Source organism: Sphaerodactylus townsendi, linkage group LG03 (genome assembly GCF_021028975.2).
Source record: "Sphaerodactylus townsendi isolate TG3544 linkage group LG03, MPM_Stown_v2.3, whole genome shotgun sequence".
Taxonomy (NCBI): domain Eukaryota; kingdom Metazoa; phylum Chordata; class Lepidosauria; order Squamata; family Sphaerodactylidae; genus Sphaerodactylus; species Sphaerodactylus townsendi.
This window is the reverse complement of record NC_059427.1, coordinates 155,217,706-155,244,004: the sequence shown is the minus strand read 5'-3', so window position 1 is coordinate 155,244,004 and position 26,299 is coordinate 155,217,706.

The following is a 26,299-nucleotide window of genomic DNA, read 5'->3' as shown; positions in this document are numbered from 1 at the left end:
GTAAATCTCCCCTAGCACAAGCCGTGTCCGCTGTGGCCTATTAGAAAATAAATCTGGGCGGCCCCAGCTCTCAACAGCATCCTTTCTCGAGTCAATTAATCTAGTAATTGGTTTTGAAAGGACATCAAGAGATTATCGGAGACAGATAGTTGGAGGCTGTGTGGTGGGGGGAGGGGAAGCAGCAAATATCTTTTAAGTCTGTATAGTTTCATGCTGGGTATTAAATGACACCCACCCCCTTGGTTCAGTTCAGTTGGATTATGAGGGGAAAGGAACACTCTGATACGGACATTTCGCCTTTTTTACTTATTCTGATATTTCTACCTCCCTTTTCTCCCCAGTGAGGATCCAAATAAGCTTATGACATGATTCTCTGCCTGCTCCATTTTATCTTCTCAAAAACCAACCAACCTGTGAGGTAGGTTAGGCAGGGAGTGTATGGCTGGCCCACTGTCACCCAGAAAGCTTCCATGGCAGAGTGGGAATTTGAACCCAGGTCTCCCAGATTCTAGCCTGACTCTCTAACCATTACCATGTGCTGGCTGGAGGCTGTTTGATATGAGAGTTATGTGATTCAGAGACAGTTATGCCTTCTTTTAAAGGGCCCAGGGGTGTAGCTTCAATAGTGCACAACACTGTTTCACTGTCACTGTTGCACTATTGCACTGTGCACAAACCTTGCACTGTCAAACTGCTGTGTGTGTCGCTGATCACTACCAGCACCACCCATTATATCATGGGCGGTTTTTCATCTTTGCGGCTGGGTCACAACCAGCAGGCGGGGATTGACGGTTCTCAAGTTTCAGCATAGTAACTGTGCGAAATAGCAAAATCCACTTTCAAACTATTGTGAAAGTGGATTGAAAGTGCATTGTTGTGCATGTGCGGAAGGGGCCTTAAGGTTGCCAGCTCTGGTTTGGGGAATTTCTGAAGATCTGGTGAGGGGAGCCTGTGGAGGGCAAGAAAGAAAATGGGATAGAAAATGTTAACAGAGAGAAATGTTTCTCTCTTTCTCACAGTACCAAAACCGGGGGGTATACATTGAAAATGCTGGGGGGAAGAATTAGGACTAATAAAAGGAAACATTTATTCACACAATGCGTGATTGGTGTTTGGAATATGCTGCCACAGGAGGTGGTGATGGCCATTAACCTGGATAGCTTTAAAAGGGGCTTGGACAGATTTATGGAGGAGAAGTCGATCTATGGCTACCAATCTTGATCCTTCTTGATCTGAGATTGCAAATGCCTTAGCAGACCAGGTGCTCAGGAGCAGCAGCAGCAGCAGCAGGCCATTGCTTTCACATCCTGCATGTGAGCTCCCAAAGGTATCTGGTGGACCACTGTGAGTAGCAGAGTGCTGGACTAGATGGACTCTGGTCTGATCCAGCAGGCTCGTTCTTATGTTCTAAAGGCAGGGTCCTCAGTCAGGTATAACGTCGTAGAGTTCACCCTCCAATGTAACCATTTGATCCAGGGGAACCGGTCTCTGTAGTCTGGGAATTGACTTTAATTTCAGGAAATCTCCAGGTCACAGCTGGAGGTTGACAATCCTACTTAATCAGGGTGACTTTCCCTTCCACTAATAGGGATCCTAAACTAGGATTAAACTCTGGTTAAGAATCCTGGGAGGAAGGGACAAACTGATTAACACAGGAAGCTGTCTTATACTGAACAGTCCTAAGGTCAATCTGTGGGGCTGCCTCTCCCAATAGGTTCCCCAAAGAGCCCTCCAATCAGCAAGTAACAAATTACTTGCTGAAAGCCGGACTGGACTGCAACAGTTTCCGAGTACTGGCTTCCCTTTCCCATCTCGTTTCCCGCACTTCCTTTTCCTTTCATTTTCCTCCCTCCCCATGTTTTTTGAATGACATATAGAGGTTTATAGAGGTTTTCTTTTTTGAGAATGTTCCATCCCCTTTGGGTTGATTGCATGGCGCCAAGATGTTGATATAATATATTACTGTTGGTTTTAATGTTTCATTATATGAATAGTTGTAAACTGTCCTGAAACTGTATAGAGAAGGGTAGTCTAGAAGCCTTTTAAAAAGTCTATTCTGACAGGCAGCTGCTCTGCAGCATGGTGAAGTGGTTAAGAGCAGGTGGACTCTAATCTGGAGAACCAGGTTTGATTTCCCACTCCTCCACATGAGTGGCAGAGTCTTATCTGGTGAACTGGATTTGATTCCTCACTCCTACATTACAGCTGGGTGACCTTGGGCTAGTCACAGTTTACTCAGAATTCTCTCAGGCCCACCTACCACACATGGTGTCCGTTGTGGGGAGAGGAAGGGAAAGGAGTTTGTAAGCTGCTTTGAGTCTCCTTACAGGAGAGAAAGGTGGGGTATAAATCAAACTTACTACTACTACTACTACTATTCTTTCAAAGTCTCAGGAAGACATCTTCCACATAACCTGGATCATTAACTGGAGATGCCCGGGATTGAACCTGGAACCTTCTGTATACCAATATTTATCACTAAGATTCAGTACCTACCCTAACTCCATGAATTAACTCCAGTTAAGACATGTGCCTTTAACTGTACATCAAAGGTTAGTCTTAACCCACCATTTTTTCATTGTTCTCCATGCAAGAAAGAGGAAAGAGGGAGGAGCCGGTCGTTTGTGCAAGAACAATATTTTTTTCTAAAATTTAAATATCTGAATGCAGCCTATACATATTTCAATGGTCTATTGATCATGGACAGTGTAAGTATAGCCTTGATTTTTCAGAAACATTTCTCTATTTATTATGAATGGCTGCCTAGATCTTGAGATTCAGTGTGGTGGTCCCATGTCAGACTATTATTTGGGAGATGCAGGTTCAGATCTCCTCTCTGCTATGGAAGCTTGCTAGTCACCTTGTGCCAGTCACTCACCCTCTCTCTCAGCTGTACTTACCTCGCAGGGTTGTTGTGAGGATGGAAAAGGGGATAATGATGCATGCCAGCCTAAGCTCTGTGGAGGAAAGTTGTACTAAATACATAAGCGAACAATACATTTTTTCAGCTACACCTTTAAATGCCCATCTGTGTTCAGCCAGGGAGAGCTCCCCCCCACCCCAAATCACTTGTGCATGAGCATAATCATAAGAACATAAGAAAGAGCCTGCTGGATCAGACCAAAGTCCATCTAGTCCAGCATTCTGCTACTCGCAGTGGCCCACCAGATGCCTTTGGGAGCTCATATGCAGGATGTGAAAGCAATGGCCTTCTGCTGCTGCTGCTCCTGAGCACCTGGTCTGCTAAGGCATTTGCAATCTCAGATCAAGGAGGATCAAGATTGGTAGCCATAGATCGACTTCTCCTCCATAAATCTGTCCAAGGCTCCAAGCCCCTTTTAAATGGGGCGGGGGCAGAGTTTATACCACTACCATGGGTAAGGGGCCATCCAAAGCAATGGCTGTGACAAAACAGCAATGCCCTTCTTTTAAAAACAAGCCCTCTTTCTTTAAATAGAAGTTGTCATGTCACAAAGAAGGCGGGAAGGCGGCATGGTATAACCCGGTCTCACCAGATCTCAGAAGCTAAGCAGGGTTGGTACTTGGGAGGGAGGCCACCAAGGAAGACTCTGCAGAGAAAGGAAATGGCAAACCACCTCTTCTGAATCACTTCCTATTAAAGTCCCTTGCTGGGGTTGCTGTAAATCTTGATGCAACGACTCTTTACACACACACACACATCACAAGCTTTTTTTAAAAGCCTAATTAGTGCAACCTTTAGGCGCTGTAAGAGGGGTGCTGAGCCCACAGACCCCTGTGATGGCCATGGCCTTTACACTGCACACCTGGGAATCTCAGGAGAATAAAGGCGAGGAGGTTATGCGGAAAGTGAAAGGACTGTGAATGTGAACTTGTGAGCTCCTTTGTTGGGAAGGATGATAGATCGTAAGGTGGTGATTGGCCCTGCCGGGGAGTGCCCGGGAGCCTGCAAAGTGCCTTTGTCTGAGAAGAACCAATGGGGATTTTGCAGCCGCAAAGTATAGTCTCTGCGTTATTTCAGGCCAAGAATCTCAGATCATATGTGAGTCTCCCCACGGTGGAGGCTCCAGAGGCTGAGAACTCTTTGCTCGTCCCAGCTCAATTTTTCTATTGCCTGATTGTGGCAGAAGCATACATGCCTGCCACTGTGTGCATACAAATAACACATCCACTGTGCGGCCAGATGGAGAGTCCTCCTTAACAACAGGCTCACAGAGGTGGCTGATGACATTTGTTTTATAGCTGAGTGTGTCTGTGGGAACTCCCCTGCCCCTATAAAGAAGGCACTTAGCCTAAAAAGCAAATTGCTCCTCGCTCCTTTGAAGCACTTTGAAGCTCCTAGACCAGTGGTGGCGAACCTTTGGCACTCCAGATGTTATGGACTGCAATTCCCATCAGCCCCTGCCAGCATGGCCAATTGGTCCTAGACCCTCCTCAGTGTGGTGTAGAGAGCCAGCATGCTGTGGTGGTTAGGAGCAGGTGGATTCCAATCTGGAGAACTGGGTTTGATTCCCCACTCCTCCACCTGAGTGGCAGAGGCTTATCTAGTGAACCAGATGTGTTTCCAAACTCCTACATTCCTGCTGGGTGACCTTGGGCTAGTAACAGTTTTTCAGAACTCTCTCAGCCCCACCTACATTACAAGGTGTCTGTTGTGGGGAGAGGAAGGGAAAGGAGCTTGTAAGCCACCTTGAGTCTCCTTACATCTCAACACAGTGATGGACCTCCAGCCATTCAGTATGGCTGGGGTTGGAGGAGAAGAGTGGAAACTCGTGTCATCATCAGCTGATGGAGACTGGGCAATGGCAGACAAAAGGGTTTTGTGCATTAGCTTCTGCACTGATTCATTGGAGAGGAGCAGTCTATCTGAGTAGTGAGGATTGCAGTAGCAGCAGTGCCGCAAACTGACCCAGTTTCTCTTGTTTTTGCTGTCAAGTCATAGTTGACTTTTGACCACCTCATAGGGTTTTCAAGATAAAGAGACACTGAGAGGTAGATTGCCATTGCCTGCTTTTGCATGACCCTCCTAGAATTCCTTGGAGGTCTCCCATCCAAATACTTGCCACAGTTGAGTGTGTGACTGGCCCACATCACTCAGCACGTTTCCATGGCAGAGTGGGAATTTGAATGTGGGTTTCCCAGATCCTAGTCCGACAGCTTAACCACAACCCCATGCTGGCTCTCCCATGTTTAAACTTTTCCCTACTGATAGTCCTGTGGATGATTTAGATGGCTTTTAAAAGTGGTTTAGATATATATTGGTGGAGAGGTCCATCAATGGCTTCTAGCAAAGGGACCCACCATATTCAGAGGAAGTAAATCTTGGAAACGCAATGCTAAGAGGCAATATCAAGGGAAGGCCTTGGCCCCTTGTGTCCTACTGATTGGACCTTGGGGGCATTTGCTTGGCCACTGTGTGAAATAGGATGCGGGACAAGATGGACCACTGGTCTGATCCAGCAGGGCTCTTCTCACATCTTTTTGTTTTGTTTTCAAGGGTCAGGAAATCACAAAACGGGGCTCCTGTCCCTGGCATAGAAAGGACCCGTTATGGTGCTAATGGAAAGCAACCCTTAGCAAATGCTCAGGGTGTGGAGCAAGAATCTGTCAGGGCTGCTTGTATTCTTACTTCCCAACTGAGTAGAACAATTCCTCGGTATTACTGCGGCAAATGAGGCTGAGTATCCCAAGTGAACGCTGCGGTGCATCTTCCCTGCGGGAGGTGGGATGCAATGGCATCTTCTGCTGGGCACAGCCAATTCCCCCCCCCCCATCTTTGTTACTTAGCTGGGTCCCCTGCCGCCTTTTATTCAATTACACTTTTTACACATGCCTTGTTCCGAACCATAAAAGCAACCCCTGAGTCTTTGAAAACAGCAAAAGGCACCGCAGGCTGCTGCAGTTAAACCACGGGAGAACCCATTCTGTTTCCCAGCCCAAAGAGACTCTCAGTTTGGTTGCTTAGAAATTGTTCCCCCAAGTAGGTCAGTGGCCCCAGGAGGGTGGGATGGGGGGTACAGGAGACCTTTGAAGATGCAAATGTCAGCCCATAGTATACCCATGTGCCCCCCACTAGGGGGTGCTAGAGCATAAAGTGTGCCACGTACCCAAGGGCAGGCCATGAACTCTGAAAGCAGGAAGTTGCCACTTACCTTTCCAGGCATCATCCTGAAGGCATTTAATTAACCTGCTCCAACCTGCAAGGAGTCTCGTTATCCTCATTTTACAAATAGGATAATAGGGGAGGAGAGCAAGTTGGTTGAGTGGTCCCGGTTTTCAATGAGCCCTCTCCGGCTCAGCCAGGATCTCAACCCAGCGACAAGTTGACCTCTCAGCAACACTGCATATTTTAAAAATTTTACATATTTTATTAAGGGTTGCTTCTGACAGCCACAAGCCATACAAGTGGTAAGGAAATGGGTACATATTTATTCCCACACCCAGGCCCTCACCTGCATAAAAAGGACATATTCTGAATATATTTGCATACAGTTCTCTGTGTCTGTATACACATGCATATCCCCAGTCCCCACAAACTTATCCAGGGAGATTCATAAGTTGGTAAAACAGTTCATAAAGGGGTTCATAAGAGTAAATAACATATGCACATATACCATACAATTCCTTCCATCTGTCATGCTAAAAATAATGGGGAGTGAGAAGTAGAAGATGATGGGAATACGGGTGACTGTATATGCAGACATATACACAGAGCTGTTCCCACACAGAAATTTGCCCAACCTTGGACTTCCAAACTGGAGTGCTTGGAGGAAGTGGACATACAACATCATGATATAATTGTCCCATTCCAGGTCCCCCCCCCCAAAAAAAAATAGGCAAAACAATTTCAAGGCCACACACTGCTGAAGGACCATGTCCTAGAGCTAATATTCTCTCCCTCTTCCCTCCCCACTCACAAACATAATTTCTGCTGCTGCTGCTGCAGGAGGGAGAGGCTTGTTATTCTAAGCTTTCTCTGTTATTTTGAGATATTGGTATGTCAATTAGGATTGGAGATTCAGGTGCAACAAATACCAGATTCTGCCCGAATCTGGGCAAATTCGGGCATATTCGGGCAAAAATCGGCCGAATATGTCCTGCCTGAATATGAACTAATCTGAATTCAAAATATTCGGGCTTTTTGGTGTTTTAGGGGTTTTTTTGCATTTTGGACTGCAGGGGACGCAGTTTTAAAACTAGTGGCACCGAAATTTAAGGGTATCATCTGGAGACTGTCCTGATGATACCACCTGAATTTGGTGACGTTTGGTTCAGGGGGGCCAAAGTTATGGACCTCCAAAGGGGTAGCCCCATCTCCTGTTAGCTCTCATTGGAAACAATGGGGGGAAGAGGCACCCCCTTTGGGGGTCCATAACTTTGCCCCCCCAACCAAGCTTCATCAAACTTGGTTGGTATCATAAGAACAGTCTCCGGATGATACTCTGAAAGTTTGGTGCTGCTAGCTTTAAAAATGCACCCCCTGCAGGCCAAAACACAAAAAACACCAAAAATACCCCCAAAAATCAGACAGACCGAATTTTTCTGGTATATCTGAATATTTGGGTATATCCGAATATGTTATTTGTCTTATTTGGGCATACAGATAATTTTATGCCCGAATAAATCCAAATTTTATCAAATTTCAAGGGTATTGACCAAGCCTAATGTCAATATGGGAATTTAGAGGTCAGTGTGTTTTGGCCAAGTCCGTGTGGTTGAGCTTTTCTTTGACTTCCACTTCCTGCTTACCCAAAGATGCCAGAAGAAGAGTAGGAAGCAGGAGGGACCAAGCAACATGGTGAACAGGGGAGGTGAGGGGAAAGGGGTGGATGCAGCTCGGTAGGCGGGCCATTGGCAGAGAGAAAATATCTGAGGCAAAACTGTGCTCACTGGCAAATCTGCCATGCTCTAGTGGCGAAGCAAATCAAAGTCACCCTAGAAGTGGTGTAGTTTGTCACGAAGAGAATAAAAAGTGAAAACAGGGCTCAAGGAAATACATCCATACAAGAAATCCTGCTGAAACAGACATTCGCTCCCATTGTGCAGCAGAGACCCTGTGCATAATCAGCCCATATCTGCTTTCTGGCTTCAGGAAATGTTTCCTGAAAAGTTAACATCCTTCAAAGCATTTTGGTAAGCCGTGCTACCGTCTCCTGTGAAAATGGCTCATTCATTTTGTACGCTCACAACAGTGCTCTAATCCCTTGCATGTTGTAATGTGAAACAATCACACTTGCTTTCCTCCATCAAAATGGCAGTGCATATACAAGGAATAAACACCAGCCTTCCTTGCTGACATGCCAATCCAATGGTGGGCTGAGGGGGGTTGCCCGTCCTGCCACCTATTCCTGCCCACCTGCACGGCTCTCTTGCCCCAGCTTTGTTGGTCCCACTCCTGCAATGTCTGAGTCACCACCAGCCGGCTGTTGTCATGCCAACCTGAACTCCGACCCTCTTAATGGCTATTTCAGATGGTTATTTATGGCAGCGATTAGGCGCTGGGCTGGATTTACAGCTGTCCTCCCCCCCACTCCTTTCCCCATGGACTCAAGGCAGACGGTGGCTATGTAAACCAAGAATCAGCAGGGAAACACAGAGACCTTGGAGAGCAGAGGCAGTGAGATTCACCAACCTCAAGATCTGCCCTACCCCCCCTCCCCAAACAGAAGGAGCTAACAGCTGTAAGTGTTGCAGAGCAGCTGGGCAAAGATGGTATTGTGAACCGCAATTTCTTTCCCCCGCCCCATAGCATTCAGTTCAGGATCTTTGGACAAGAGGAGCCTTATTAAGATTCAGTCTGACATTTCCCCTGCTCCTTCCCTGTTGTCCTTCACATCTGGAAGCCTCCCCACTGCAAGATCACTCTGTTCCATCCTGCCTCCCCTCCAAATCTGACCACATAGTGATTGATATTGACAGAGCCATGCAGAGTGAGATGAGGGACTCCAGGACTGGACTAGGAGAAAGGACATGGATCAGGACTGACTTAGAGTGACAGCAGAATATGCCAATGAAATGATGCATTCTGAACCCACTTCCACAAGTCCAAAACAGGAATATTCAGAAATGTGGTAAAAGGAAACCATTTTGCTCTTCCAAGACGCTGGCTGCTTCTTCAGGTTTTGCTCCTGTTTGACATCCAATCTGGAGCAAGCATTTTTGTCTTTTTCTTTTGAGTATCCACATGGCATGTCCCTTGATCATTTCCTCTGCTCTACTGCAGTGTTGCCCAAAACTAATTTAAAACTCCCTTTTTGTAAAGACCTTTGCAAAGTTCCTTTGCCTGCTGCAGTGAGGAAGGAAAAGAGTGCATTTTTGAGATACCATTTTCTGCCCTGCCACCGAAGGACTTTTTCAGATTTTCCCAAAAAAAAAACAAAAACGGTAAATGCTGTAGCAACACAATAATTTGTTGCCATGATCTAATTATTCCTCTGAATTTCCAGCTGTCGATTTTAAAAAGTCTCTATCCCCTTTCTGTGCAGAGGTATGAGTGGAAAGGTTCATCCCTTTTATCGCCACAACATATATATATATTTAAAAGAAAGCTGAGTAATTTAGAGGAGGTTAAAGGTCATTACAATAGTTGTTTTTAAATGCAAAAAGTCCTCCATTAGTACGAGGGAGGTGGCAGCCATGCAGGGCTGAGACAAGAAATGTGCAGAGAAAATTGCCACAGGAACCTCTGCATTTCACAGCATTTCACAGCAGCGACAAGAACTACAGAACAGAAACGTTGCTGTGGAGAAGTGGCCTATTTGCACTTTTTTCTGTACTTTGGTGTGCATGTGGTTGGCAGGCATAGCTAGTGTTCAAAGTGCCACTAAATTATCTTTTTTTTTTTGCTTTTGGTTTTCTTGGCGGTGGTATCTGTTTTACAGAACCCCTTCCTCAAGGAGGCTCACGGGATCCATGTTGTGGGCCCATTAAGGACAGTCAGACCTTTTTTGTTGCTTTACCAGGCCCTTGAAATATTACAGTGCTAGTTTTTGTGTCATCTCCTCCTCCTCCTCCTCCTCTTCCTTCTATGTGACTTTTTAACTTAATGCTGGCTTATTGATTTTATGCAGCTCTATTATTGAGGCCCCTTTTGTCTTACAGGCATGTTGTCCAAAAAAAAATGCAAATAGATAATTTTTGGAACTGCTTGATCCTAAGCTCCCTTCAGATCATCTCAGTATAATTCAATGAATAATGAGAGTTCTGCTTTCTTCTCAGAGCAACCTCGTAGTCATGATACTTTCAACTTGCACTGATTATGCTAGACTTCCAGTATCTCCTCTAGGACACATCAAACTACATCTCACCAGAAGCCCAGAACAGATGCCTTTAGCAAAGGTGTAGTAAATTTTGACAGGGATGAGCAGACATCAAATGGCTCACATCCAAACTGGGGAGACCTCTCTGCCTCCTTCCTTCTCATTCTCAACCTTTTTCTCTCCTTCAGCCAAGTGCTTTTGGGATGGTTGCAGGCAGAGGTAGGAATTCTGCCTTCTCTCACTGTCCTTTTACTTGAGTACTAGTCTTCGAGTACTAGCCTTCGAGGGCAGAGCTTACAGCTAAGAAGAAGAGATTGGATTTATACCCCCCCCCTTTCTCTCCTGTAAGGAGACTCAAAGGGGCTTACAATCTCCTTTCTCTCGCAACAAACACCCTGTGAGGTGGGTGGGGCTAAGAGAGCTCCGAAGAGCTGTGACTAGCCCGAGGTCACCTAGCTGACCTTGCACACAGCTCTGTGCAAGTGAGCAGTATGACCAGAACAGCCTGAATGTATAGGGTTGCCAAAGCAAATCACCACACTTTACCGATAGCTGTAGGTCCCAAAGAACCCAGTCCATTCATGAATATCAATTTCAGAAATTGTTTTATAAATCTACCATCAACTTAAATCAATATTTCTTAATAGTTCCATAGGTCAGGAAATTTAAATCAGTTTTTCTTGTTTGTTCCACAGGTCAAGACAACTTCACATGACACAATAAAGAAGATTAACATTTGGCAAATATTCTTCAGCAATATAGTTACATTCAGATAATTACAATAAACATCCCGATAAGTTAAATGCCATGCATTGTGTGCGTCCCTTATTGACATCAAACAATGTTTTCCACCGATATAAAGAATTTTAGGACAATTAACCTCGGGTAAGGTATTAATTTCACGGGTACTTCTTCAAAGCCCAGTATAGAAATAGCCAATCAATGTGCTTAATCGACACTTGCAAAAGCTTTAACAATCCCTCACAATTCTGGGATGGTTGCTTTCTAGGACAGCATTTATGCCACTTGCTTTTAGGCTTCACTTTAGCATGTAGTCTATGGGGAAATCCCCACTGTCAAAAAATCACATGATACTCAAGGTAAAAGTCCCAGTTTGGGCAAGGAGTCCCCACAGCTTCAGTGCCCAATTCAGCTCCATCCTGGCCCTGGCGCGCACTCTCCCCCTCATCCTGCGTTTTTCAAAAACCGCCAGGAAGTTACACCTTTTTGAAAAACGTGGGCTGAAGCCACATTGGTGGGGAGGCAGCAGAAAAACAATACGGTTTATTTTTCCCGCCCTAGGAGGCACGCACCAATCAGAGCGCAGTAAGCTGGGCACAGAGCGTGAGAAGGTTCTTTGTTTGTTTGTTTTGTGCTGGTTGTGACTTCGTAGGCATGACCCTGCCAAGAGAAGGAGAGCTAGCACAGAGCGTGTGTACCAACGAAGCTAAACAGCCAAAAAGTAAAAAAAAATAGAACTTCCCATGTTTCTATGAAGCTCAAGCTATGTTTCTAGGAAGCTATGTTTCTATGAAGCTCAAGCAGAGGGGAGGGGTCATGGGGTCACGTTCCCACCCCAACACAACAGCCAATCAGAAAGAGCCGCAGAGCAGATTGAGGGCTCGTGGAAATAGTTACAGTTTTTGATCCTGGAATTAACTTTGACCCCCCTCAACAGGCCTTTACTTGCTTGTGGGAAGCAGGGGCCGGGATGAAAAGATTAACAGCAGCTCTGAAGGATCCACTCAGCGAAGTCATTGAGTAGCCCAGCAGAAGCGGTTGAGGAAAGAAACCACAGGAACCCAGAAGCGTTGTTCACTTCACCAAGAACAGAAGGGTTTTATTCCTTGTTTCTAAAAGTCCTGAAAACAGTCTGACAGAGTGCAGAAGCAGCAACTGTATATAACAAAACGCATAAAAGACCAAACTGTTCTGTGCGCTATACATGAGAGACATACAACCAATCAGGGTGCAGTGATGCAATCCCGCATGATGTCTTAGCAGAACATGGTTTGCATCTTACCTGAAGAGCTAGGTGAAAAGGTGAAATTATTGCATCAATAGCCAAGCTGTCAAGTAGATTTTGGTGATCTAACTGTCAAGTCCCTAACACCCCTTCCCAAAGCTTCTATGACAGCGCGCCTTTATTACTTTCAGCTGTTCTAACATTGTCTGATGCTTATTCTGTGACACAGCTTTAGTAAACACATCTAGCAACATTTAAGCTCTGTTTCAGCATAGGCAAGTTGAATAGTTCCATTCTGTACTGGCTCTCTAACATTCTGGTACTTTTACTCCCTGTACTTGGATTCTTGTCTTCATGTTTGCAGTCTCTGCTAATGCTTTGATGCAGGTCTGTAGATCATCAAACACACTGGTATAAGGCTGTCTTTATGGATTCACCTAACTCAGTTAGCAGTGTCTCAACCAAAAAAGTAGTTCTAGAGCATGTTTCAGACAATGCATAGAACTCAGCCTCCAAGAAGTGGACAGGCTGATTGTGGTCTGTTTTCTATAGAACACCAGGTGATAGCTACATCACCATACTGAATGACAAAACCAGTACAAGGACTTCCCTGTCACCGGATCAGTCTGCAAATGAACTATCTGCAATATGCCGCGCCCAGCTATGTGCTTTGCGTGGACCTGAATCAGTAAGCCATGATCCAGCAGTTCCTTTTAATTGTACCCTAACCACACGTTTAACACCCTCCCAATCATGTTTGCTGGAAGCTTTGCTAAGCTTTTCTGCTTAAAGCACTAACAGCAAGCGCTATATCTGGAGTGTCCAGTTAGATATATGTGAGACTACCTACAACAGATTTATACAGTTCAGAGTTATTTGAACTCCTCCCGCTTCACTAACTTTCTGAAAGTCTAGGGACATTGGTATTGTGGCAAGCCCTTGCCTTTGACTTAACCTAGTCTTGCGCACCAACTCATTTATTTTGTTCTTCCTGGCTTAGGAGATAGCCTTGCTTTGGTGTAGATACTTGGCATCAATACCAGTAATGTGTTTGATAGAACACAAGTCGCTAGAACATATATACATGTCACTGAGTTGTTTTGTACAGACCTTGTCAAATTGTTGTTTAGATCTTACTTTTACACATATATCATCAACATAAAGAAGAATGACCTCTTGATTCTTTTCAGTTCCCCTGATATATAAAAGCGTACATCAACAACAGACTTCTTAAACCCCAGTTTAAGCAATGTGCCCTGTTCAGTTCATCATACCAGTTAGCACTAGCTTGTTTTTAAAACCATACAAAGAGCGATGCAAAGATAAACAGTATCTGGGTCTTAGCTTCTTCATACCCTAGTGCAGGCTTCAGATAAATTGCTTCCTTCAATTTAGCATTTAAAAAAAAAAGCAACGCACTGGAAGTCATATTATGGCTTCACCGCAAAGCCTTTCTTACTAGCTAATGCAAGCATAGCTCTCAAAGAGACTCAAGGTAGTACCGTGGAGGAATAGGTCTGGTCATTAATTCAGCAAGCGGGTCTTGTACAAACCACAGGGCTGACAAATACCTAGCTTTTTTATACAATTTGAGTACCATTTAGCAGCTCTCTTTCCTCAGAAACTTACCCACTTTGTTAAATTGCCTCCTCTTCGGCTTCTGGCAAAACGGTCTTGGTAAACGCCCTGTTGTTGTTGCACTAAGGTTTTATACTCCTCAGCCATAGCTTCACACACAGAGCTCTATTTCAGCTGGCGGTAGCTTTAACATCTCTTTATAGGAGACTTGGCTCTGATACCTGTCTTGACAAACATAGGCGTTTGAAAACCCATACCTGTCAGGAGGGTATCCTTTTGTATGGACTTCCTATCAGGAAGTCTGAGAGGCACCTTAATTTGTTTCTCGTCTTCTTTATACACTACTGCTAATTGTCACTGTCTTGCAGCCCTTCCCCTTCTCAGCTTTTCTTCCTTGGGCGTTTGCTTTTCTGGAAGCAGTTGGTTGACCTTGAGCTGCTGCCGGGCTGCGTTTGCTGCCTAGCAGCTCTATTAACGCCAACTTCATGCTGGAGTGAAGGTAGCGGAAACCTCTGTGTTAGCATGGATAGTTTCCCATCCTGCATGCTTTTCAAAGAAGTTTGCGCCGAGAGATCTAACCTTTCCATAGGAATGTATATGCAAAAGCGAAAACCTTTTGTCTCAGATTCTGCTAACCAAAGAAACCTCAATCTCACCCACCTCTGTTGCCCTTCCCGCCTTTGGGCGTCAGGTATTTTCCGCGCACATTGGCATAATTGCAAAAGATATGCAAATGATCCAGGAGATGGATCTTTCACGAGGTACAGCAAAAAAAAATACAAAGGAGTCTGGTTCACACTAGAAGACCATACTCTGTTGTGGCGAGGTCAGAAGTGGCGGTGTTTACAGCCTTCAGCCCAGAAATGTTCAGGCATGTTGGCGTCCAGAAGAGCAAAACAGCGTTTTATGGTTATGTAGAACTTCCCCAAATTTCTCTCTCAACAACCCGTTTTCAAAGGAGAGGGTTAGAGTCTTTCTGTGGCATTATGCCTTTCTTCCTCAACCCAGTTCTGGAACCCAGAACCCATGAATTTCCACCTCACTCTGTCACGCGTTTGGAGGCAAACCGCGTTATGTAGAAACTGTCTTTCCACCATTTGCCACCCTCTTTAAACCTTAGGAATTGCCAAGCCTCAGCTTTTGGATTTCCAGGGAAAAGACTATAGGTGAACCTGCTATAGTCATCCACCAAAACCATGTGGTACTTTGCATGCCCTGGCTTCAGGTTGAAATGGTCCAGAAAGGTCTGCATGAATTAAAACCAAATGGCCTATCCTGACTGTCACCAGTGCTTTTTTTCCTTGTAGAAGGAAATGCGCTTTGCACAACCTTACTGCACACAGTACAAATCAAGATAATTAGGACAGGACTTTGGCTTTCAAAACCACACAACCTTCGGACATGTTTCCTAGCACTTTGAAACTGGCATGTCCTGAACTACGATTGCATATAATGAAGATACAGTCATCATGCCATGGAGTTTGTTAACTGCATTAGCCATGCTTTGCCCTACAACATTGTTATTTAGCTGATAAAGGTTATTCATACCGCAGTATGCCCGTGGCACAGACTCTCCCTCTGTTTCTTAATAGGAACAGGTCTGCCCACTAAATTCCGTTTTCCACACCAACCCTCAGCTGTCAATCTAACAACGGCTTAACAAACAAAATTCAAATGAAGGCTACCAAAATATACATTACTCAGAGAGCCATTTAGGTAGCGAACACCAATGTTGATCAGCTTGTAGTTGCACCTTTGCTGCGAGGTGCCATCCAGCCTAAACAAAGCGTGGTCAATAACAAGGTTTAGGCATGCGTGGTCGAGTAAGAAGACTTTCCTTATTCACTATATGCTCCAGAACAAGCAAGAGTCAATGAGCCATAGTGAGGTTGGAGTCAGCTTCTCCTTGCTTGTTACCAGGAAATTAGATGCTTGTGATTCCTGTCTTAATCAGCCCATAAGCTTTCCAAGGTGGCTTGTTCTTCCTCTGCGCCACTTTTGCATTTGTACGAAGAGCCGTGCCAAAATGGCCAGGATTCCCCACCATGAAACTTACTGTTTTTTCACAGCACAGGAAGTAGGGGCCGGCCAGAATCCAGCAGGAAGAATCCTCTGCGATGATTTCTCCAGCCCGTGCTCTCAAGCTGTGGTAGTCCCTCTGCTTCTGGTGGTCTGGCAACGGCGGTGGCAGTAATCAAAGTCAGCGTGAACTCACTTAGCGCTCTGGAAACTGCATACCAACTGGTCCCAGCAGCTGGCTATCCAGCGGCGAAAGCAACAGATAATGGCTTTATTAGGAGTCTTCCAAACTGTAAAGCCTCCATCAGCGAGCTGTGCAAACAGTTCCACGCATCTGCTTCAGATGCTCCAAACACAGAATCCTCCCTGGCCTCAGTTTGCGAAGTTAATGCAGTTGTCTTGTAGGGAGGACCTTTGCCCCTGCCGACTCAAGCTGGTCGAATTGCAGCACAAGCTGCCATGTAGCTGCAGTCTCAGCTTCAGCGCCAGATAAAACCAAACTGTGGTTTTCCACTGCTAGCACAATGAGGCTATGCCGTGCTTTTTTTTCATCTACCGCGTCGTTCAGCAGCTGTAAAGGGGCAGCTGGAGGGGTAGAGATAACATTCCACAGGTCCTCCGCGAAGATTAAGATAGCTCTGCATCTTCTGGCTCCAAGCCACATAGTTATGCTCATTCAGCCTCTCAAACAGCAAGCCCGGACATAGGAAGCCATGGCAATAGCTGGAGTCACACAGCATGCCGAAATTACACTCCACTGTTACTCACCGGTATTATGCGTGGGAGCTGGGCCCATAACCGCTGAGAAGGATCCACTCAGCAGCCGGTGCGTGGTAACAGCAAGAAGCAGTTGAGGAAAAGAAACACCCACAAGGAACAGGCGTTGATTTCACTTCAAAAGAACAGAAGGGTTTTATTCCCTTGATTCTAACGTCACATAACAGTCTGACAGAGTTTTTGGCAGAGGCGCGGCAACTGTATAACCCGAAGCAGCATAGACCAAACTGTTCTGTGCATATACGCATGAGAGACATACAACCAATCCAGGGGAGCAGTGATGCAATCACACATGATGTGCTTAGTCATGGTTGCATCACCCACTGAAACTAGGTGAAAGGTAGAGTATTGCATCAGCCAAGCTGTCAAGTAGATTTTGGTGATCTAACTGTCAAGTCCTAACAGTATCTTATAGAACTGGGGGAGGGGGGCAGGTTTATTTTCCCACTGGGGATTTGTCCTATATTTAACTTGTTTCCTCAAATTCTGCAAAATTCCATTCCAGTCACCCATGTTAACACTAAAAGAAGATTCTCTAGTTCTAACACTTTTTAATATCTGGTCTCAGTCTTCCTCTGTAAATGCCAGCATGCTAGAAGTAGCTGAAGTCCTGGCTTAGTTCCAAGTTAGGCCTGGCTAGTTCCCAGAATTACAACTGATCTCCAGACTACAGAGACTGCCTCGTAGGTAGAATCTATGTGGCATTATATCCCACTGATGTCCTCCTCCTTCCCAAACTCCGCCCTCCCCAAGGTCCACCTCCAAAAGCTCCAGGAATTTCCCAACTCAGAGCAGGCAACCCTATGTGGCAGTGGTGTTGTGGCTAAGAGCAGGTGCACTCTAATCTGGAGAACCAGATTTGATTCCCCGCTCTGCCACTTGAGCTGTGGAGGCTTATCTGGGGAACTAGATTACCCTGTGCACTCCAACACACGCCAGCTAGGTGACCTTGGGCTAGTCACAGCTCTTCAGAGCTCTCTCAGCCCCACCCACCTCACAGGGTGTTTGTTGTGAGGGGGGAAGGGCAAGGAGATTGAAAGCCCCTTTGAGTCTCCTACAGGAAAGGTGGATATAAATCCAACTCCTCTCCTGTTCTTGGAGGAAGGAGGCTCTGGTGAACTCTCAAATGCCTTGATTGGAAGGGGAAATTAGACAAAAGTTTCTGGAAAAGACATCTGCCAAGGTCACATGTGGAACGAGCCACAGGCTTATATTCCAGCTCTGTCTATTAGGGATCACAGTCATCTCCAAACTAGGACTATTTGCCTCTCTGAGCAGAGGACGGATGCTGTTTATCTGCAGAGGCTAATTCAAACTGATTTTTACTATGATCCCCATAACTCAAGACGAGCAGGTCCTGGGAGCTGAACACATCATAACGATCAGACGCTGTTCTCCTGCCAGCGAGGGGAGATGGATCGCTGGGGGCATTTCTATCTGGATGGGCATTCCGTCTGCCCTTCCTCGGTTGCAGTTTTTGCTCTGGGAAGCAGCAGGTGCAGGCAAATCTGCAATCATCCAAGAAAAAGGGACACTGTGCCCTCTAATCGGCGCATGATGAAGCCTCTCGGAGTAAGTGAATGAGAGGTTTGTGGCAGGTGATAAAATCCGGAAGAAGGAAGATGGATGTATGGATATATGTGGGGGGGAGGGGAAGTTAGGGGTAGGTGGCTGAAGAGGGATGGAGAGGCACACAGAGAGACCCGAGCTGCTTTCATAAGTGAACATGGTTTGTGTGCCTTTGATGCTTTTAAAGAAAGCATGGCCCATGATGCACTCCCTTTCCCAATCACCCTTTTTTAAAAAAGTTCTATGAACATAGCTATTTTGTTTGAATGGTCTGATGGGTGCCCATTTATCCTGTCTCAGTGTCAGCCGCTGTCTGAAGCCCTTTCCAGTTGATTAATCATGATTGGATTCTGTTCTGTTTGCAGTTCAGTTGGGCACCAGTGATACAAATATCTTCCTGCAGGCCGGATGCTCTTGCTGAAGGAGATGATGGTACCCCACTTTTAATTGCTGAAAATCAGGGACTGAGGTCCAGGCAGAGTCTCAGTCCTAGGCTGCCAGATGAGATTGGGTGCATGTGGGGAACGAGGTGCAGCATGAATGTATATCTGCTCTTATGGATTTCAGGACTGTAAAGTCCTCTTTGGATTCCCTTCTCTTTTCCACCAATGGCCCTTTTGCTCTTCTTTGTTCACCTCCAACCTATGTGCGTGTCTATCCCCTGCAGCACATTCTTTAGTTATTCTGACTCCTCACTTGGTAGAGCCCATTGTATTTTTTCACACAATGGGCTCCCCATCTTCACAAGCACCCTGCTGGCTCCCACCCCTTTTGCAAAGCCAAGATCCAGCTTTGGAAACTGAGGGGGGGGGGCTATAAAGATGGGGAGAACTCTCCCCATCATCACAGGCACCCTTCTGTCCCTCCTTGGCAAAGCTGGGATATTGAGGGACTGCAATTTCAGTGTTTGTACTGGACCCCATTTCCTGCAGATATCCATGTCTCTTGCCCTGGGAGGCTTAGTTGTATTTTTTTGCACAACAGGCTTTATTGCTAGTTTAAAATAATCAAGGAAGAAATCATAACGTGTTGTTAAGTGTAGTCGTACCCACGAGGTCCCAAGGAAGAGACGACACGCGGAGATTTCATCTGGTGGAGAGAGCCAGCAAGCAGGAAGTGCGGGATCCTGTGATCCTGGCAACCTACCTGATCGCGCTTCGCCCTCACACCTTTTATTAGGGTTTCCAGTGAGTGTAAAGGGGTCGGGCGAGCGGGAGGAGGTCGGAGGAGGCGGAGATCATCATGTGATACATGATCTCAGCCGGGCTGCTATGTAATGCGGGAAGGAAGCATCCATGTCTGGGCTAATCTTCACAAGGGGCAGGAACCTTTGTGTCCCTTTGTGTGGGACACCTGGTGACCACGAGTCAGGCAGTTCACGACCCATGACTCATGGGGGGGGCGGGGGGTTGAAGGGTAATGGCCGAGCGTAACCGGCACCAACGTACCTAAGCTCCTTCTACAGTTCTGCGGGTTTAGCGGAGCTCCACTACAGTTAAGCTCATCGCAAATAAAAGGATTACGCCAAATAAGGTGCCAATTTTTCAGTTACTAGTTTCACTGTTCGTTGGTAGGTTGCTTCACTGTATTCCTTGTTGGAATTTGGTTGAATATGGATCAGCCCAGGCCTGTGTGTGAGTGCAGTAAAGAGCTCTTCCAAATAAATATATGCAAAAAGAAAAACTTACATTTATTTCAAGTAACTTCGGATCATAAGCATTGTTCCAGGTGGAAAGTGGATAGACAGAAAACTTTTCCTATCATAAGTGGGCATTCTAACACACCATCATGTATGTGCAAGTATGAACTGCTTCTGTGGGAAAGGCCCAGCAGGAGCAGGTAGCCATTACATTGTGCTCGGTGCAAAGGAAGAAAGAAAATGGCTGCAGAGTGAAGAAGGAGAAAGTTGGTGGGCGGAGCCATGGAGAGCAAACAATAGAACAACTTAGAGATCCATAGTGGCCTCCGTTGTCCAGGCATGCAGAAGTCTCTTATTCCAACATTCCTTCCTTATGGTGCAGTACAGTACACTAGGGTTGCCAGTTCTGGGTGGAGAAATACCTGGAGATTTGGGGGATAGATCCAGGGGATGGCACAGTTTGAGGAGGGAAGGGACCTCAGCCGGGTACAATGCCATAGTTCACCTTCCAAAGCAGCCATGTTCTCCAGAGGAACTGATCTCTATGATCTGGAGATCAAATGTTATAGCTGGAGATTTCCAGACCCCATAGCTTTCCTTTTCCCTCCTGTACCACTCGAGGGCTTTTTGAGGACTTGAAAAAAAATCAGTCTTTGCAAAAGTGGGCACTGATGTCCCCAGGTTCAGAGGTGTAGCTGGGCCAAACTGTGCCTCTGCAAAGATTGCATATTTTATACCCATACCCCCCCGCTGGCACCCCCTTTACTTGTGCCCTTCCCTATAGTTCCTTTCCTTTTTTGAGTACTTTTTTTTTTCAAAAGGCTGCAAAAGGCCTGTTCTCAGTAAAAACGGCCTGATGGGAACTATACTTCCAAGGAGACCTTGTGAGCTCCAAGGTCTCCTGGGAACTAATAATCTCCTCAGGGCGTTTACTGAGGAAGCTACAAACCGGAAACAATGAAAAGTAAGTTCTCAAAAGAAGAACTAAAGGAAAGAAGGAGGAAGATGCTGTTAATGGAGTGGCTGAAGGAAAGGGGGAGGGTCCTGGGGCGATTTTCTGCACCCCCCAGGCGTGCACCAGTATATCTTCGCCACTGCCCAGGTTTCTTTCTTTTTTTAAAGCAAGTAGCCCTGGTATTTCAGAGTTATAAATGAAAATGTTAGTACCACAACCCCACACAAACACATCTTATGAATGGCTCAGATTCACCTGTGCAAATGTCAGTGAGAACACAACTGGTCCACACTTGACTGAAAGTGAATTAGGCGGTAGGGAAAAGATTTTTGAGCAACAGAGATAAACAATTACTCATTTCAGCTGTTTTCTACATTCCATTCTCCTGGAACATACTCAGACCTCATCAGCATTGGGGGTGGGGGGGGGGGGTGTTGTTGTTTGGAGGGGTGTGTGTGTCTATTTCTTTCAGTTTTAAATATATATAGGCATACCTTTTTGCATACCTGCGTGGGTAAAATAGAGAAATATGGTTACCTTGTCTGTAGGTGAGTCCGCAGTATATCATAACAAGGGCTAGCTACTTACTAATAGACAGAGGAATGAGATTGTGGCACATTTTCCCTACACAACTGACTGAAACAGTTCAGGTCACAACAGAGACCCTGAGAAGACTGTGGCTCAGATGCAGCTCCATCACTAGCTGACAGAAATGCACCAGCAGAGACAGGAGGGCAGACAGACAGGGCCAGACCAGAATGAGAGAGGGACAGATAACAAGGACAAACAACAGTCTGCCACATTGTTGCTTCAGCCACACCACAGGAAGGGGCTATTATTTTTCTGGCCACAATGCCCCAAGAGTGCAGCAGCAAATCGCACACTGCCACCCCCAGCTACGAACTAGCTGTATTCTCCTCTCTCTATGAAACACATACACACACATTTCACCTGATCGCAAACCAATTATCCCAGGAAACTTGACACCGCAAGGGATGAAATACTTTAAGCTGCATCCTGGGTTTTCCCCCTCAGCAATAAAGATGAGTTAACGGCTTTTCTTGGCCTAAAGAGCAGGTGTATAAATTACAATCACCGAAACCTTGGGTTAAGCAAAGATAACTTGATATGAAGGCTGGCTCCCAGCCTCTTCCCAGGGGAGTGAGACTGTCAGGCCCCTGCAAGGAGAAAGGGGGAGGAAGGAGTACAAAGTTAATGGAAGGTGTGCTCGGAGAAAGAATGAATTGTTTATTGGAGATCTGTGCCTGTGTATTCAGGGCGAGAGTGTTTACTCTGTCTGCCTGCACCAGCGTGTGTGTGTGCATGTGCTTAGGGAGAATTTACTGCCTCTGTGTGTGTGCCTGAGTATCTTTAGTAGGAGTTTTTTTTCCTATGGATACCAGCAGTATTCACATGAAATAAAACAAGCACTGTGAGGTAGTTTCACAGAGGTCACTCAGGGGTAACAGCCTAATTGCAGTCCACTCTGCAAGTTCCAAGTTCAAGTCTCACCCAGTGCCACAAACTCATAGAACACATTTTAGTGACAGGGACAACTACTCATGACTATTTTATTTAAAATTATTTGTTCCTTTTGCAAATGTAGCCTCTTAGCAGAGCCGTAGCAAGGGGGGGAAAGCGCCCAGTGCACTGGTGCGTCCTCCACCCCCGCCCCGCCCTGGAACACCCTCGCCACACTCCCACAGTGGCATGTGCCCAGTGCGTCGCACGCACATACCCTTGGACCTACGCCTCTGCCTCTTAATTTGCTTTATCGAGGAAGAGAACAGTGGGGGGGCGGGGGGGACTTTATCCCTTTCTTCACCTGACTCTCTCGCACTGGAAAAAGCCAGTCTGGACCTGAGAGCCAGCGTGGTGTAGAGGTTAAGAACAGGTGGATTCTAATCTGGAGAACCGGGTTTGATTCCCCACTCCTCCACCTTAGCAGCTGAGGCTTATCTGGTGAACCAGGTGTGTTTCCGCACTCCTACATTCCTGCTGGGTGACCTTGGGCTAGTCACAGTTCTTCAGAACTCTCTCAGCCCCACCTACCTCACAAGGTTCTGTTGTGAGTAGAGGAAGGGAAAGAAGCTTGTAAGCCGCCTTGAGTCTCCTTATAGGAGAGAAAGGTGGGGTATCAATCCAAACTCCTCCTCCTCTTCTACCCTCACTGGGGAAAACTTACAGATATTTGCATTTTTTGAGGAATTATTTCTTCCAGCAAAAAAAAATAAAAAATTCTCTGCCAAATAAATCCCAGCAGCTAAATTATTTAAACATGGAAGAAATCACAATGTGTTCTTAAGCCCTCAGTTACTCAACCTGTAAAACAAAGAATGTCGGTGACCTATTGCCTCCTAAGGCTGTGGCAACAGTAAATGTAAGAAAAATTCTACAGCACTTTGTAAATTGATATTACTATATAAATGTTAAGTCATAATATTACAATCCTTCCTTTTCCCAGACAAAAGGAGGGTCTCACTGCATGATACTGTAAAGAACATATTTCAAATACTTCCCAATTCTGCTTTCCAGGAAGCAAGTTAGCTTTCCATCTATGGTCAACAGAGCCACCTTGGGGTGAAAAAGTCCCCCATGCTCTATTTTACCTGCAGAATAACCCTGTGAAGTAGATTATCCTGGACCTAACTCTCTGGGCTCAGCAGAGCAGTTTCCAAGTTTGGGCCAAGACTTAACATAATCTCGGGTCTTCTTTTTTGCAGTGTGGCCAGGAATTCAGTGATAATCCTATTCCTTACAGATAAATTAGTCTGGTTCTTTCTGAACCAGCTCCACATCTTAGGTTGCGATCTTAGCCAGTAATAGCAGCTAGGACAGCTTGGAATGGTCATATAGCTGTGTGACACCAGAGGCATATGGGGGGGGGGGGCAAATGGCACCCAGGGCAAATGGCACCCCACCCCCAATTTACCTTAGTTCAGCCGGCTGCAAAGACTGCTCCAGGCTTCTGCCGGGCCCGGGGGGGGGGGAGGAGGAAGAGAGTGGGGGCAATTTTCTGTCCCCCACATGACGCCAATGGCGTGCACCCAGGGTGGAGTGCCCCCGCCCTGCTGTAGCTACGCACGTGCGTGACACCCAGCTGAATAACATACCACTTTTATTTATTAATGTATTACTATTTATTTTAAATAGTGCCATAAATGCACGTGGTACTTTAATAAGTACAAGAACACAGGTCATCATGGAAGTTATGGTCTTAAAAGGCCATGTAAGGGAAACAGAAAAGGGAAGGAGATGAATATAATCTAGGGAAAATATCTCTTTGCTCCACTTAGGCTTAGTATTAGTGGGGGAGTAGATAATATCAGAGAAAGCTGACAGCATACTGTAACAGTTACAGTTATCTGGAAGAGCAAGGTTCAAATCCCCCCTCCACTAAGAAGCTTGGTGACAGCAGTGTTCTCTCAGCCCTACCTGTGAGGAAAACACAAGGGAGGGAGAATCAAGTGTGTTGCTCTGTGCTCTTTAAAAGCAGGAGGGCCGTCCTTTGGAAATGTCATCAAGGGAGAAGCAACATGGCTTGGTACAGACTAAACACTGGGATGAAGGACAAAGAAGAGCCCAAAAAGAAACCAAAGAGAAAGCAGGAGGAGTGATGTCCATGGATGTGAAGGAGGTCTTGAGCAGAAGCAGAAGATATTCAGACTTGTTTATTATTTATTTCTTCTACTAGATTTGTATCCTTTCCTCCCTGCTTACAGTCAGGCTCAGGTTGGCATACAAACATTTGAAAACAATTTGCTAATATGTAAAATCACTAACTACGTGTCATTAAAGCACTCTAAAACACTGAAACCCAAGATGGTGAACCAATCTAGACCTAGGAAATCCCTCCAGTCCGTTCAAGTACCAACATTTATCCAACATGGACATGACAGAAAAAGAGGCAATGCAGAATGACCAGTGATGTTTTTATATTTTATAGTTGTTCTGAGTTTGTACTTAGGGAGGCCAGCAAATGGTACTGGGACACACGATTGACCTCAGCCAAAGGCCTGACAGAACATCTCCATCTTACAGACCCTGAGGAACTGTTTAAAATCCTGTAGGGCCCTGGGGTCAGCAGATAGTTCCAGCACGCCAAAGCCAGCGCAGAAAAAACCCTGGCTCTGGTCAAGGCCAATTGCATGTCCCTGGGGTCAGGAACAGCCAAGAGGTTTTTACTGGAGGAACTTAACATCCTCCGACATCTATTAGAAAAATGTTCACCATTCAGATTGGCAGAGCGTGTGCAGAGGCTGATCTGGACTATTTCAGTGGCTTCTGGCAGTGCAATACATCTCTGTCCTTGTAGTCACCCAGTACCAGAACCTAGGGTTGTCAGCTCTGGTTTGGGAAATTCCTGGAGATTTGCAAGTGGATCCCAGGGGAGGTGGGGTTTGGGGAGGAGAGGGATCTCAGCATGGTATAAATACCATAGAACCCACCCTCCAAAGCAGCCACTTTTTCCAGGGGAACTGATCTCCGTTGTCTGGAGATCAGCTTGGCAACGCTTATGGCATATTCCTACAGGAGGAGAAAAGAATTCTGTTCTGGAGTGCTCCTTGGTGATCCCAGCCATTAAGAATCCAGATGGGTTCTTACCATGTAGGATGGCATTCTGTTTCTTTGACAGCTGCAATTTGGGAAAGAATGTTGAGAGGATGATGAGGAATGGGGTATCCTGTTTGCATAATGATCACAAATGGAGCAGAAGAGGTCCAATTGTAGACAAGATTGTGGTTTCTTCATAGGAGGGGTCCTGGCTCAGTTTTAAGAGCCTGGCATGCAGACATTTCAGGTGGCAGGTGATAAGACATCAACCAGATAGCGGCTTACAGGCAGAGTAAACAGTGCTGTCAAGGGCTTGATTCACTTTGTCTCAGATAAAGATGTTAATATGGTCAGTGGACGTTCAGAGGTAGAGAAAATGGTTTGCTTCCACATTAGAATATGCTCCCGAACAAATATGAGAGTTACCATTCATTTTTATGCACAACCTTTGTCAAAACCATTATTTTATGCATTTTAATATGGTGCTTTGATACAAGAGCATTTATTGAATGACTATCACCCATCATGCTTGCCTTTTGCAAACTAGTAGGCACTAGGACCCAGGCATAGCATTGTACAACAAAGAAGGTCCGGCATGTTGAATTCTGTGGGGGGAAAATATGCAACCCTACTATCATCTTTTTCTGAGACACAGTATTATGCATCCATACTTTGGATACTCCTTAGCGATACAGAAAATGTATTTTATAGATTATATTTAGAGCCACCCCTCCACTTCGTGACGAGGTCTGACATGCCTCTTGTGATTCCTTTCTGGCCTCCAGGTTTCATTGATTGATGGCGCTTATTTGTAGGTACCTTATAGATGGGGATTCTGCTTAATTTTTTAAAAGACACACACCACCCTACGAGGCCCAATTTGTGCTGAGCAGCTTTGCTGCCCCTGACATGTTTCCATCAATTCAGCCAGAGGGAGAAACCTAGGAAGGGTGGGTGTCAAATTAATTTGCTGGATCCCCTTAGAGTAGCTGTGTTAGTCTTGC